This window comes from Salvia splendens, chromosome 7, assembly GCF_004379255.2.
Source record: "Salvia splendens isolate huo1 chromosome 7, SspV2, whole genome shotgun sequence".
Taxonomy (NCBI): Eukaryota; Viridiplantae; Streptophyta; class Magnoliopsida; order Lamiales; family Lamiaceae; genus Salvia; species Salvia splendens.
Window position 1 is genome coordinate 2,869,414 of NC_056038.1, and position 12,308 is coordinate 2,881,721.

The following is a 12,308-nucleotide window of genomic DNA, read 5'->3' on the forward strand; positions in this document are numbered from 1 at the left end:
GAGAGAGATAGAAAAAAAAGTTTTGCAAGGATTGTTGCCAATATTTGAGATCTAACTCATCGGTGAGAGAAAATTTTCAGAAAAAAAAAGATAACTAAATTTTGTAAACAACTCAAAAAAAAAAGGAGATGTAGTATTTGAAAAATCACATGTAGACATAATATACTAGTAGTACATCTATAGATATATAAATATATATTTGTGCTTTTTGCCTTTTTAATTATACGTGCATGTAATAAAATTATGTTCGAAAAAGAGGATTATATAGATATTTACTTTTGAGATTAGACGATTAAAAGGAAAAGAGAAAAGACTTTGACGGTTTGACCACAGACAACATTCCTCGAATCCAGACAAATTTTGGATGTGAAGATTTAATCGACCAATCTGCATTAAATTTACGAAATTATAAAGAAAAGGCCAAGTCGAATTTCTTCTACAGTTTTGAGTATGAGCTATTAATTACACGACATGCATATATAAAATAGTAAAATAACATTTTTATTCACCATATACAAAATATGTATGCATATAAAATGGCAATTTAAATAACTTATATATGTACACACTTTTAAAAATTTGTGCGTTGAGTGGAATATTTTCACAATAATATTAGATTTTTTTGGAGAGAGAGAGAGAAAAAAAATATTTAATGAATGGGATGAAAACTAGGTTTAATTGCTACTTTCCGAAAAATGAAAGAAGAAAGCAAAATGTAACAGAAATTTGCTTGTTTTGTGGTCCTAACTCCTAATTTTAATGTAGCGGTGGCTTAATAGACACGTCACCAATCTGCATGCACTCACCTATTTTTAAAATCTTATTTTATTACTCCCTTTCAAATTCAATTTTGATTTGATTTTCTAGTTTCTACAATCTACATCATACAATTGTAATAATAATTTCTATATATATGCATAGAATTAATGTAATTAGTGATGTATATATGAAGCAAATTAGCTGGCTAGTTGTCTAAATAATCCGTTTATATATTGCCAGCTTGAAATTATTAGAAAAATTTATGTTTTTTACAAGTGCACGTCATGGCGTACGTTGAGTTCCATTAATTTCATGCAAATGAATTAAATGCATTTGTTTTTAATAGTTTACTTTTTCTTAAATTGTGAATGCAGCTTTTTTTCATGACTTGTAAGTGTAACGCTTCCCGAAAACATTCGCATTTATTACATTTGTGACAAATTTTATTTTTCGTTCCTAAATCTAAGGTGGTTCATATTTTTTCATTTATAGGGTAATATGCGCCTTCAAAAGTTTTGATAGATTACTACTCATGATATCATAAAAAGATTTCGCTTTTGCGAAGAGGAACAATGTCTTTTGCATTTGGCTAAATAGGCTAAATGCATATTTTTGCAAAATATTCGTGAGATGTATAGTTAATGAGTTCTTAGAATATATTCCCTTTCTATGTCTTAGAGTTGAGTAGTATTTTTTTATATTATTCCATTATTGTTGAGTCATTTGTTTTGTGTATATTGTCGAAAAACTCATGAAACTTGGTTAAATAATAGTCCGTCACGCAACTTTGAATATCAGCCAGATTAATTATGAAGTTTGAAATTTGTTCTTACTTGTCACGTAATGATATTTTTGTGTGGAAGTCACTACGAATTTTAAACAATATTGTCATTTGCAAATCGTCTGATAGAAAATATGCACATTTGACGTAGGCGATCAAAACAATTCATCATAGAATAATTGAAAACAAATCAAAACTTTATGATTTTATTAGTTGACTTTTAAAGCTGCCGGATGAACCAGAATTTGACAAACTTTATAATTTTTTCGATAATTCACCTTTTTTTTTTAAAAAAAGCAACACATTTAATTCATTATAGTATTACTTTATTTTATCTTTCTACTTTATTATCTCCTTAATTTTTTTTCCACTTTATCTCACAGCACAGTTTTTTCAAACATCATCTTCAACCATAGGGAGATGGTGGGAGTACTGAGTACATGTTCTTGGCTTCTTGCATTGTATCACTCAAAAGTGAGCTCACACATCTCTAAAAATGAAAAAAAAAATATTACTGAAAAATATAAACATATTAATTATTTTATTCAAATGTTAATTTTATAAAATTAAATTATAAACTATTAATAAATTGTTAAACTAGAAAAAATAAACACTGCTAATTTAATGGGAAGAATAAGGGAAATAATTTTTAATAGGAAGAATATTTGCCTCCGAATTTTGATGGGAAGAATTAAGGGAAAAGAATTGGAGAGAAAGGGAAAATATGTAAGTGTTTGGACTTGTTAATATATGTGATTGTAGATACTATTAACTAACAAATAATCCGTTGTCGTCCAGCGGTTAGGATATCTGGCTTTCACCCAGGAGACCTGGGTTCGATTCCCGGCAACGGAACTTTTATTTTTTGGCAATTAAATTTTTATAAACAGAATTCTCAAATATATTATCGATCAGTTATTCTAATAAAATGTATACTTAGAAACTTAGTGATTGAATTTGTGTAAATCTTAATAAAGAAGAATAAGTATTTTATTAATATTGTTGATATTAAACAATGCATTATGCATAACATAGTCCATTTTGTCTACATTTTAATTAAAATTGTTGAATTCATCTTCTGTTTGTCGTGTGAACTCATGTTGATATTTTAATTTATTTGAAATAATATTCAAAGTTTAATGGAAATATCACATAATAGTACTAATTTTAAGTTTTAACTATCCACCACTCACTGTAACAAAAAATAATAATAAGAACATTTTTTAATATTATTAAAGGCACTAATTTGTGTGTCTAATTATACTACCAAAACTTCATAAATGTCCTTATTGTTAGCATACAAATAAAAGCTTTCTAAAAAAAATAAAAGATTAATATAATTTGCCTTCAACCTAGGGGTGTTTTTTTTTGCATCTTAAATTATGGTTATTTTTTAAAATTTCTAAACTCTAGCAATTGAGTCTCAATTTTTGTGTCCCTAAAAATTAATTTTTGTAGTGACTTGCTAAGTACATAAACATCTAGCATTTTCTTTTTTAACTATCCACTTTCTAAGCACATAAACATCTAGGATTTTCTTTTTTCTTGGAAAAAAATCATTTGAACAAACTTATCAATCAAAAAATAACCAAGCAAAATTCTATAAATATTATAAAATATTATTGATCAATCTTTTTAAAGCACATAAACATCTAGCATCTTAAATATGGCCTTTATTATAGAAATTCATTTTTAAAGCACTTTTACAATTCAATTATTTAGCCTCATATCATGATGACAAAATGACTATCAGTACATGGAAATTAATATATCACCGAAAATATTTAATGTACTATGTAATATATACTTATGTCAGTAGAACTGAAAAGAAAAATTATGAATATATCAAATGAGAAATATTACTTTTATACATTTTGATTATAATCTAGTTTCGTTTCTTAACAACATATATTCATAATTTTTCTTTTTAGTTTTGAATTATGACTAAAGTTTTGAATTTTCGCCCAATTTACTCTTTCGTTTTTAGTTGGTATTTAGTTTTTCAGATAAAGTTGAATTTAAATTTAATATTCACCTGTGATCGATCTATAAAAATCAATACGATGTTTCTTATTTTTTGTAAATTAAGACTTATAGTTTACCTTGGATTGCATTAAATTTAGTACAGTAGTAGTACTATTCTTTTTAGATTGTGAAACTTGTAAAGCATCTCCATTTATTGAATTATGAATAAAACATTAATTTGAATTATGATGAATCGGCGAATTTTTGATGTTTGTGATGAATGCAGGAAAATGCAGATCACGACACAGAGAATTTACGTGGTTCGATTTACTGAGGTAAATCTACGTCCACGGGAAGAAAAGAGGGCAGAGTTGTATTGCTTGATCTGTTTTCTACAGCTTACAATACAGACTTGCTATTTTGTATTTTATCTCTAGAGATCGAGAGAATGTTTAGAAGCTAACCCTATCTATCTGATCTAGGTTCTATTTATACAAAGGACCAAGATCGTGGCATGCAGCTATTTACTAGGTAGTGGATGTCGTGGAGATCGTGGCGATCTTGCATGGGTCCACTATCCTGCATGAGTTAATGACTGCTTGACACCACTAAATAGATCGTGGGTGTAGTGGAGGTGGAAATCCTGCATGAGTCCACTATCTCCTAGTTTGGTCAAATACTGAGACCGAACTGCTGAATTATGGCCGAGCAGCTTTTGCCGATCTGAGAGTAGAGCTTGATGCCGACCTGAGAGCAGAGTTTGATTGGTTGGCTTTTACCGAGCTGTAGGCTGGGGCCGAACTCTTTGGTTGTGCCGAACTGAACTCTGATACTCTTTAGTCATGCCGAACTGATACTCTTTCTTGGGCTTTAGGCTGATGGGCTTTACTGCTGTTGGGCTTGTTTAGTACCTTGTTTAGTACGTACTCCATCACTACCCCCCCCGGAAAGTGAAGTGAATCACTTCGGTATTCTGGATAAAGGTACGGGGTGAGTTGATGTTTGTCCTCGGTCTGATGAAGTGAACTCTTCTTTGACCGGACTTGGTTTGTGTCCTAATTTGGCGAGTTTTATCGCTCGGATCGAACTTTCCGTTGTCCTAATTTGGGGATCGGACTTTCCCTTGTCCTAATTCGGCGAGTTTTATCGCGTGGATCGGACTTTCCCTTGTCCTAATTCAGGCAAGTTTTATCGCGAGAATCGGACTTTCGTTGCAGTTCGTTTCAGACGAAGTGCTTGATTTTTAAGCCTAATTGTGGTCTTGTATCCTCTTTAGAAGCTTGGACTTCACAATCGTTGGCTTATTGCAGCTCGTTTCAGACGAACTGCTTGTTTAAGCTGAATTGTGGTCTTGTATCTTCTGTAGAAGCTTTGACTTACAATCGTTGGCTTGTTGCAGCTCGTTTCAGACGAACTGCTTGTTTAAGCTGAATTGTGGTCTTGTATCTTCTGTAGAAGCTTTGACTCACAATCGTTGGCTTGTTGCAGCTCGTTTCAGACGAACTGCTTGTTTAAGCTGAATTGAGGTCTTGTATCTTCTGTAGAAGCTTTGACTCTCAATCGTTTAGCTTGTATATGTTCTAAGAAGGGGATCAGCCTTCGAAGAACAAGATACCTCAGTAACATTTGTAAGAGACGACACGCACAGAGACAGACAAAACACACAAACAAAACGCACAGAGACAAATAAAGACCAAGTAAACCAAATAAAGCACATTGAGCAAACAGGACTCAAGACTGACTGACCGGACTGTCTCTTACAAATGGAACTTTTTGAGGTTGGAAATGTGCCATGTTCGGGGTACCTGTTCTCCTGACATGTGAGCCAATTTGTAAGACCCTTTGCCGAGGACTTCTGACACCCGATACGGACCTTCCCATGTGGGTTCGAGCTTGCCCAGCTTTTCTGCTCGGCTTACTTCGTTGTTTCTCAGGACGAGATCTCCCACTTGAAATTGCAGCTTCTTCACCCTTTGGTTGTAATACCGGGCTACTTGCTCCTTGTACTTGGCTGCTTTTATGCATGCCAATTCTCTTCTTTCTTCGGCAAGATCTAGCTCGGCTCTCAGTCCGTCGTCGTTCATTTCTGAGGAGAAATTTAGAGTTCGGGGACTGGGTACGCCGATCTCCACCGGAATTACGGCTTCAGTGCCGTACACCAGACTGTACGGAGTTTCACCGTTGGAGGTTGTGGGTGTAGTTCGGTAGGACCATAGGACTTGAGGGAGATTTTCTACCCATTGTCCTTTGGCTTGTTCTAACCGAGCTTTTAACCCTTTTACCAGGATACGATTTGTTACCTCCGTCTGTCCGTTTGCTTGTGGATGAGAGACCGAAGTGAACCGCTGTTGAATATTCAGCTCTTGGCACCAATTTTTGAACGTCTTGTCGGTGAACTGAGTCCCGTTATCCGAGATGAGGATGTGGGGTATGCCAAATCGGCACACTATGTTCTTCCAGACGAAATCCAATGCCTTCGAGCTCGTTATCGTAGCTAATGGTTCAGCTTCTACCCACTTCGTGAAGTAGTCCACGGCAACGATAAGGAATTTCATTTGCCGAGGAGCTTGAGGAAGTGGTCCCACTATGTCTATGCCCCATTGCATGAAAGGCCAAGGGCTTTGCATAGTGGATAGATCGGTCTGCGGCATCCTTGGGATATTTGCATGGATTTGGCACTTCGGGCATGTCTTGACGAGCTGCACTGCTTCTTGTACCAAGGTTGGCCAATAATATCCCCATCTTAGAACTTTTTTAGCTAAAGCTCTAGCTCCGATGTGGCTGCCGCACGATCCTTCATGAACTTCTCTGAGGATGTAGTCCGTCTCTTCTGGTCCTACGCATCGCAATAACGGCTGAAGGTAAGACTTTCTAAAGAGGACTCCTTCATGAAGTTTGTACCGAAGTGCTCTGCACGTGATCTTCCGAGCTTCTCTCTTATCTTCGGGCAATTGTCCTTGATCCAGATACTGCAAGATCGGCGTCATCCAGTTCGGCGAGCTGGATACTGAATGTACCTCGGCTTCATCAATGCTTCGATGCATTAATTCTTCCGCCTTTGAGCTCGGATCTGAGGCCAACTTACTTAAGGTATCTGCTCGGCTATTTTCCGCTCTGGGAACGCGGATTATCCGAAAATAGGAGAAACTTCGGCTGATGCTTTGCGCTTTGTCCAAATACTTCTTCATTCTCTCGTCACGGGCTTCACTTGTACCCAACATGTGATTTACTATGACTTGTGAATCACAATGGACTTTGAGAGATTTGACGAGCAGACTTTGCGCTAACTGGAGTCCGGCAAGGAGGGCTTCGTACTCGGCTTCATTATTAGTAGTGGGGAATAGGAACCGAAGTGAGTAGGTTACCTCGTGTCCGTCGGGAGCGACGAGTAAAATACCAGCTCCACTTCCCATCTTGTTTGAAGCTCCATCTACGAATCCGCTCCAGCAGTCTGGCGGCTCTACTTCGGATTCCAAGGGCTGTGCTAGTTCGGCATTGGCAGAATTTTTCTGTTCGGCAATGACAGGGATTGCTTGATCGAACTTGGCCTCTGTAAGAAAATCTGCCAAGGCTTGTCCCTTGATGGCTTTCCGAGGTAGGTACTCGATTGAGTGTTCTCCCAGCTCTATGGCCCATTTGGCGATTCTGCCTGATGCTTCTGGCTTGGTCAAAACTTGCCGAAGAGGTAGATCGGTTAAGACGCATACCTTGTGAGCATAGAAGTATGGCCGCAGTCTCCTTGCTGCATTTACTAACGCCAGAGCAATTTTTTCCAGAGGTTGATACCTTGTTTCTGGACCTCTTAATGCTCGGCTTGTAAAGTAGATGGGAAACTGCTTTAGGCCTTCTTCTCGTACAAGCACCGCGCTGATGGTTTGATCTGATGCCGCTAAGTATAAGAATATTACTTCGGCTTCGGTTGGAGCAGAGAGAATAGGAAGCTCGGCTAGATAACTTTTGAGCTCGTCAAAGGCCTTTTTCTGCTCGGCTCCCCACTCGAACTTTGGTGCCTTTTTCAACACCTTGAAGAACGGCAGTTGCTTTTCGGCTGCTTGGGAAAAGAATCGATTCAGTGCGGCTAGACATCCGGTTAGCCTTTGCACGTCATGTATGGACTTCGGCATTGCCATGCTCTGAACGACTTGAACTTTTGAAGGGTTTGCCTTGAGTCCGTCCTTTGAAACCCAACAACCCAGAAACTTTCCCGAATCTACCAAAAAGGTACATTTTTGGGGGTTGAGTTTGAGGTTGGCTTTTCGGAGCACGTTGAGAGTAGATTTGAGGTTGTCTTCGTACTCCGAAGTGCTTTTGCTTTTGACAACTATGTCGTCGACATACACTTCAACCTGTTTTCCGATTAGGTGCCGAAAAAGCTTGTCTACCATCCTTTGATAAGTGGCTCCGGCATTCTTTAAACCGAATGGCATCTTTTTATAAGCGAAAATGCCGAAATCGGTAATGAAAGCTGTTTTCGGAGCGTCACTCTCATCCATCAATACTTGGTGATATCCTTTGTATAAATCAAGAAAACAGAAAATTTCGAAGCCGATCAAAGCTTCTACTTTTTTATCTATATTTGGAAGGGGATAGCAATCTTTAGGACAGTGCTTGTTTAGATCGGTAAAATCTATGCACATCCGCCATCCTCCTTCTTTTTTCTTGATCATCACAGGATTGGCCACCCAGGAAGGATATTTCACCTCGAATAGTACATCCGCTTTTAGTAATTGGCGGACTTCGTCATGGATAACTTGGCTTCTTTCTGCCGCAAAGAGTCTTTGCTTCTGTTTTACTGGCCGGATTGAATGATCAATATTTAACCGATGAGTGATTACCTCGGGGGGCACTCCGGTCATGTCCAACGGAGACCATGCAAAGACATCTTTGTACTCCTTGAGGAGCTGAATGGTCTTTTCCCGGAGTAGAGGCGTTCCTGCGAAGCCGATCTTGACCGTTCTGGATGGATCATCTTCGTATAACTGAACGGTCATTGAGTTCGGCTCTGAAGTGACTTCGGTCATCTCGCTTGCCTTTGACTCCGGTTGCTGTGATTGCTATGCTTGATGGTGCCGAACTGATTGCTCGGCACTTTTAAGCGCAATCTGCAGACATTCTTTTGCTCTCTTTTGATCACCTCGGATGACCGCTATCCCACCTTTAGTGGGGATCTTGATGGTGAGGTGATAAGTAGAGCAAACGGCCCGAACTGTGTTGAGCCAGTCTCTCCCCAGGATGATGTTGTACGGGGACCGAGCTTTCACCACAAAGAACTCGATCATCGTATTGGAACTTGTAGGCGCTTTTCCCACCGTGATCGGAAGGCTGATAATACCTTCAGGGCGGGTGTCCTCCTGGGCGAAACTTTTCAGAGGAAGTGGAGCCGGACTGAGCCGAGCTGGATCCACTTCCATTTTATCGAAACATTCTTTAAAAAGAATGCTGACTGACGCTCCTGTATCCACAAATACTCTGTGGATCAGTTTGTTTGCCACTCCGGCGTAAATGACAATAGCGTCTTGGTGAGGAGAGATGGCTGGGACGGGATCGGCATCTGAAAATGTAATCACTTCGTCTTTCTTCAGCCTTTTATGTGTTGGCTCCTCTTGATTGGAACCTCTGCGTTCTGCTTTTAGGGACGACTTAGTCTTCCCGGCAGGGAGAGCATCAATAGTCAGGATTACTCCATCATATTGCGGCTCGTCGTCGTCTTCGGAATCCTCATGCCTTTTCGGATCCTGAGGATTGCAGTTCGCACCTCTCTGTCTTTTGTTCTTTTTCGGCTGCTTGCTTTGGTATTTTTTTAACGTTCCTGTTTTCACAAGAACATCAATACCTGCAGCCAAATCTCGGCACTCCTCGGTATCGTGTCCATGGGCTTGATGGAAGGAGCAATATTGATCCTGAGGTCGCCGCGCGGCCGATTTCGTCATCCGCCTTGGTTTTTCGAACATATCGGAATGTAGTTCGAAAATTTCCGCTCTTGACTTGTTTAAGGGTACGAACTGAGCGGGCGGCTTCTCAGGATTGAGACGTGGTCCCAATCTGCCTTGCACCGGAGCCCTTTGAATTCTTTCAAATGGAGTCCGGCGAGGAAGCCTCTGATCGCTATGATCGGGCTTCTTTTCGTCTCCTCGGGATGAGCTGTCTAAAGACCGTTTTCGACGGTCTGCCTCATCCGCACGGGAAAATTGGTCCGCAATGTCCCACATTTCCTGAGCTGTCTGCGGACCGCACTCAACGAGCTTCCTGTAGAGAGCTCCAGGCAGGATTCCATTTTGGAATGCCGAGATGACAAGCAGATCGTTGAGATCGTCTACTTGCAGGCATTCCTTGTGGAATCTTGTCATAAAGTCGCTGATTTTTTCGTCGCGACCTTGACGAATAGAAAGCAGCTGAGCCGAAGTGATCCGGGCTTCCGCTTTCTGAAAGAACCTCCTGTGGAAAGCATCCATTAGATCTCGGTAGGATCTAATGCTGCCTTGAGGAAGGCTATCGAACCACCTTCTGGCGTTCCCGATGAGCAGCTCGGGGAACAGCTTGCACATGTGGACCTCGTTGAGACCCTGGTTCGCCATGTTATATTGATAGCGTCCCAAGAAATCATGAGGATCCACGAGTCCGTCATAGGTTATCGACGGAGTTCGGTAGTTCCGCGGCAAAGGAGTTCGGGTGATATCGTCCGAGAACGGAGTCTTTAATGCTCCGTACATGGCGAACCCGACATCTCTTCGGTACGGAGGAGATGGAGTTCTCCTGTGGTTCCGGTACCGAGGAGGAACAGGAACATGTCGGGGTTGAGGATTCTTTCTCCTGGAAGACACGTCACTACTGCGGTAGTGACTTTCATGCCTAGATGAGGAGGGAGAATCCGTCGTTGTCTTCTCCGGCTGTTGGCTCTTCTGCAGGAAGGTTAAAAACTCCTCCTGCTTCTCGGCCAAGAACAGCTTGACAGCTTCATTTAAATCGGGCTGCTGGGAAGACTCGGTGCGATGACTCCTGGAGGGGCTTGTTCCTTCTTCGTGAGAACCGGAGGTAGATGTCTCCCAAGGCCGTTTTTCAGACCTGCGAGCTGGACTAGCTTCCTCACGGTTATCACGAACGGTATTACGGGTAGTGTGTGATCTGGTATGCATTTTTTTTTTTTTTTTTTTGGGGTGGAAAAAGGGTCAAAAATTCGCTTTATCACAAATTTGGTTCTCTGTTTCCCACAGACGGCGCCAGTGATGAATCGGCGAATTTTTGATGTTTGTGATGAATGCAGGAAAATGCAGATCACGACACAGAGAATTTACGTGGTTCGATTTACTGAGGTAAATCTACGTCCACGGGAAGAAAAGAGGGCAGAGTTGTATTGCTTGATCTGTTTTCTACAGCTTACAATACAGACTTGCTATTTTGTATTTTATCTCTAGAGATCGAGAGAATGTTTAGAAGCTAACCCTATCTATCTGATCTAGGTTCTATTTATACAAAGGACCAAGATCGTGGCATGCAGCTATTTACTAGGTAGTGGATGTCGTGGAGATCGTGGCGATCTTGCATGGGTCCACTATCCTGCATGAGTTAATGACTGCTTGACACCACTAAATAGATCGTGGGTGTAGTGGAGGTGGAAATCCTGCATGAGTCCACTATCTCCTAGTTTGGTCAAATACTGAGACCGAACTGCTGAATTATGGCCGAGCAGCTTTTGCCGATCTGAGAGTAGAGCTTGATGCCGACCTGAGAGCAGAGTTTGATTGGTTGGCTTTTACCGAGCTGTAGGCTGGGGCCGAACTCTTTGGTTGTGCCGAACTGAACTCTGATACTCTTTAGTCATGCCGAACTGATACTCTTTCTTGGGCTTTAGGCTGATGGGCTTTACTGCTGTTGGGCTTGTTTAGTACCTTGTTTAGTACGTACTCCATCAAATTAGGATTCCATTTAATATATGTAAATATCAGATCGTATTTGATTAATTATAATTAATTACTTTGGAGACAAAAGCATTAGCAATTAATCCCACATCGCGTTAGTAAGAGTTTTCAAAGCGCTATATGTATTCAATAGGTTAATAGCAACATTGAAAAGTCATGGGATGTTTCAAAGCGCTATATGTATTCAAAGCGCTATATGTATTCATGGGCTTTGGCCCATTTTAAAATGGGCGAACCCAGGAAAGTCCCGGGCCCACATACCGCAGAGATGCGTTGTTACTAACAAGTAGAGCCCATAGGCCTGCGGTCTCTAAACGGTGAGGGGCTGAGACGCGTGTGTTATTCACTAGGTCCGTAATTGGGCTAACCGAACGGGGCTTAACTCGCCACTGCCACAATCATAATAATTCAATTTTTTTAAAATATGGATTGTATAATAATGCGATTTTATAATACAATTATATACATGGAAATGAAATTTGCTAAATAAAATGCATAACTAAATTACATTATGAAATGCGTAATCAGCTTATTAGATTTTAAAAATAAATAAAACACAGCAGCCCTAATTAAACACAGCAGCCCTAATTAAACACAGCAGCCCTTAATCGTAATTTCGCACTTTGGAAATGAACAATCCAGGGCGTATGGCGGACACGTTAATTTGACGCAGCCAGATCCATCTCCATCTGATCAGTCTTCCCTCTTCCTCCGCTCTATCTCCGCCGCCTATCGTTGCTCGGTGAGTTTTTATTTTTCTGTCCTTGGTGTCCAATATTTCATTAATTTAATGTTCAATTTCTTAATTAGGTTTTGGTTGTATTACAATGATGGACGAATTTTTCTTTGATTTTTCGTATTTTGTTTGAGTGGATTTGCTTGGATTA

General features: G+C 40.0%; 1 non-coding gene across 1 annotated transcript; it reads left to right on the forward strand.

Annotated features, from left to right (window-relative positions):
- The first annotated feature begins 2,323 nt into the window (after positions 1-2,323).
- TRNAE-UUC lies at positions 2,324-2,395 on the forward strand. The gene has a single exon. It is a non-coding gene; the product is annotated as a tRNA-Glu (tRNA).
- Positions 2,396-12,308: the final 9,913 nt, after the last annotated feature.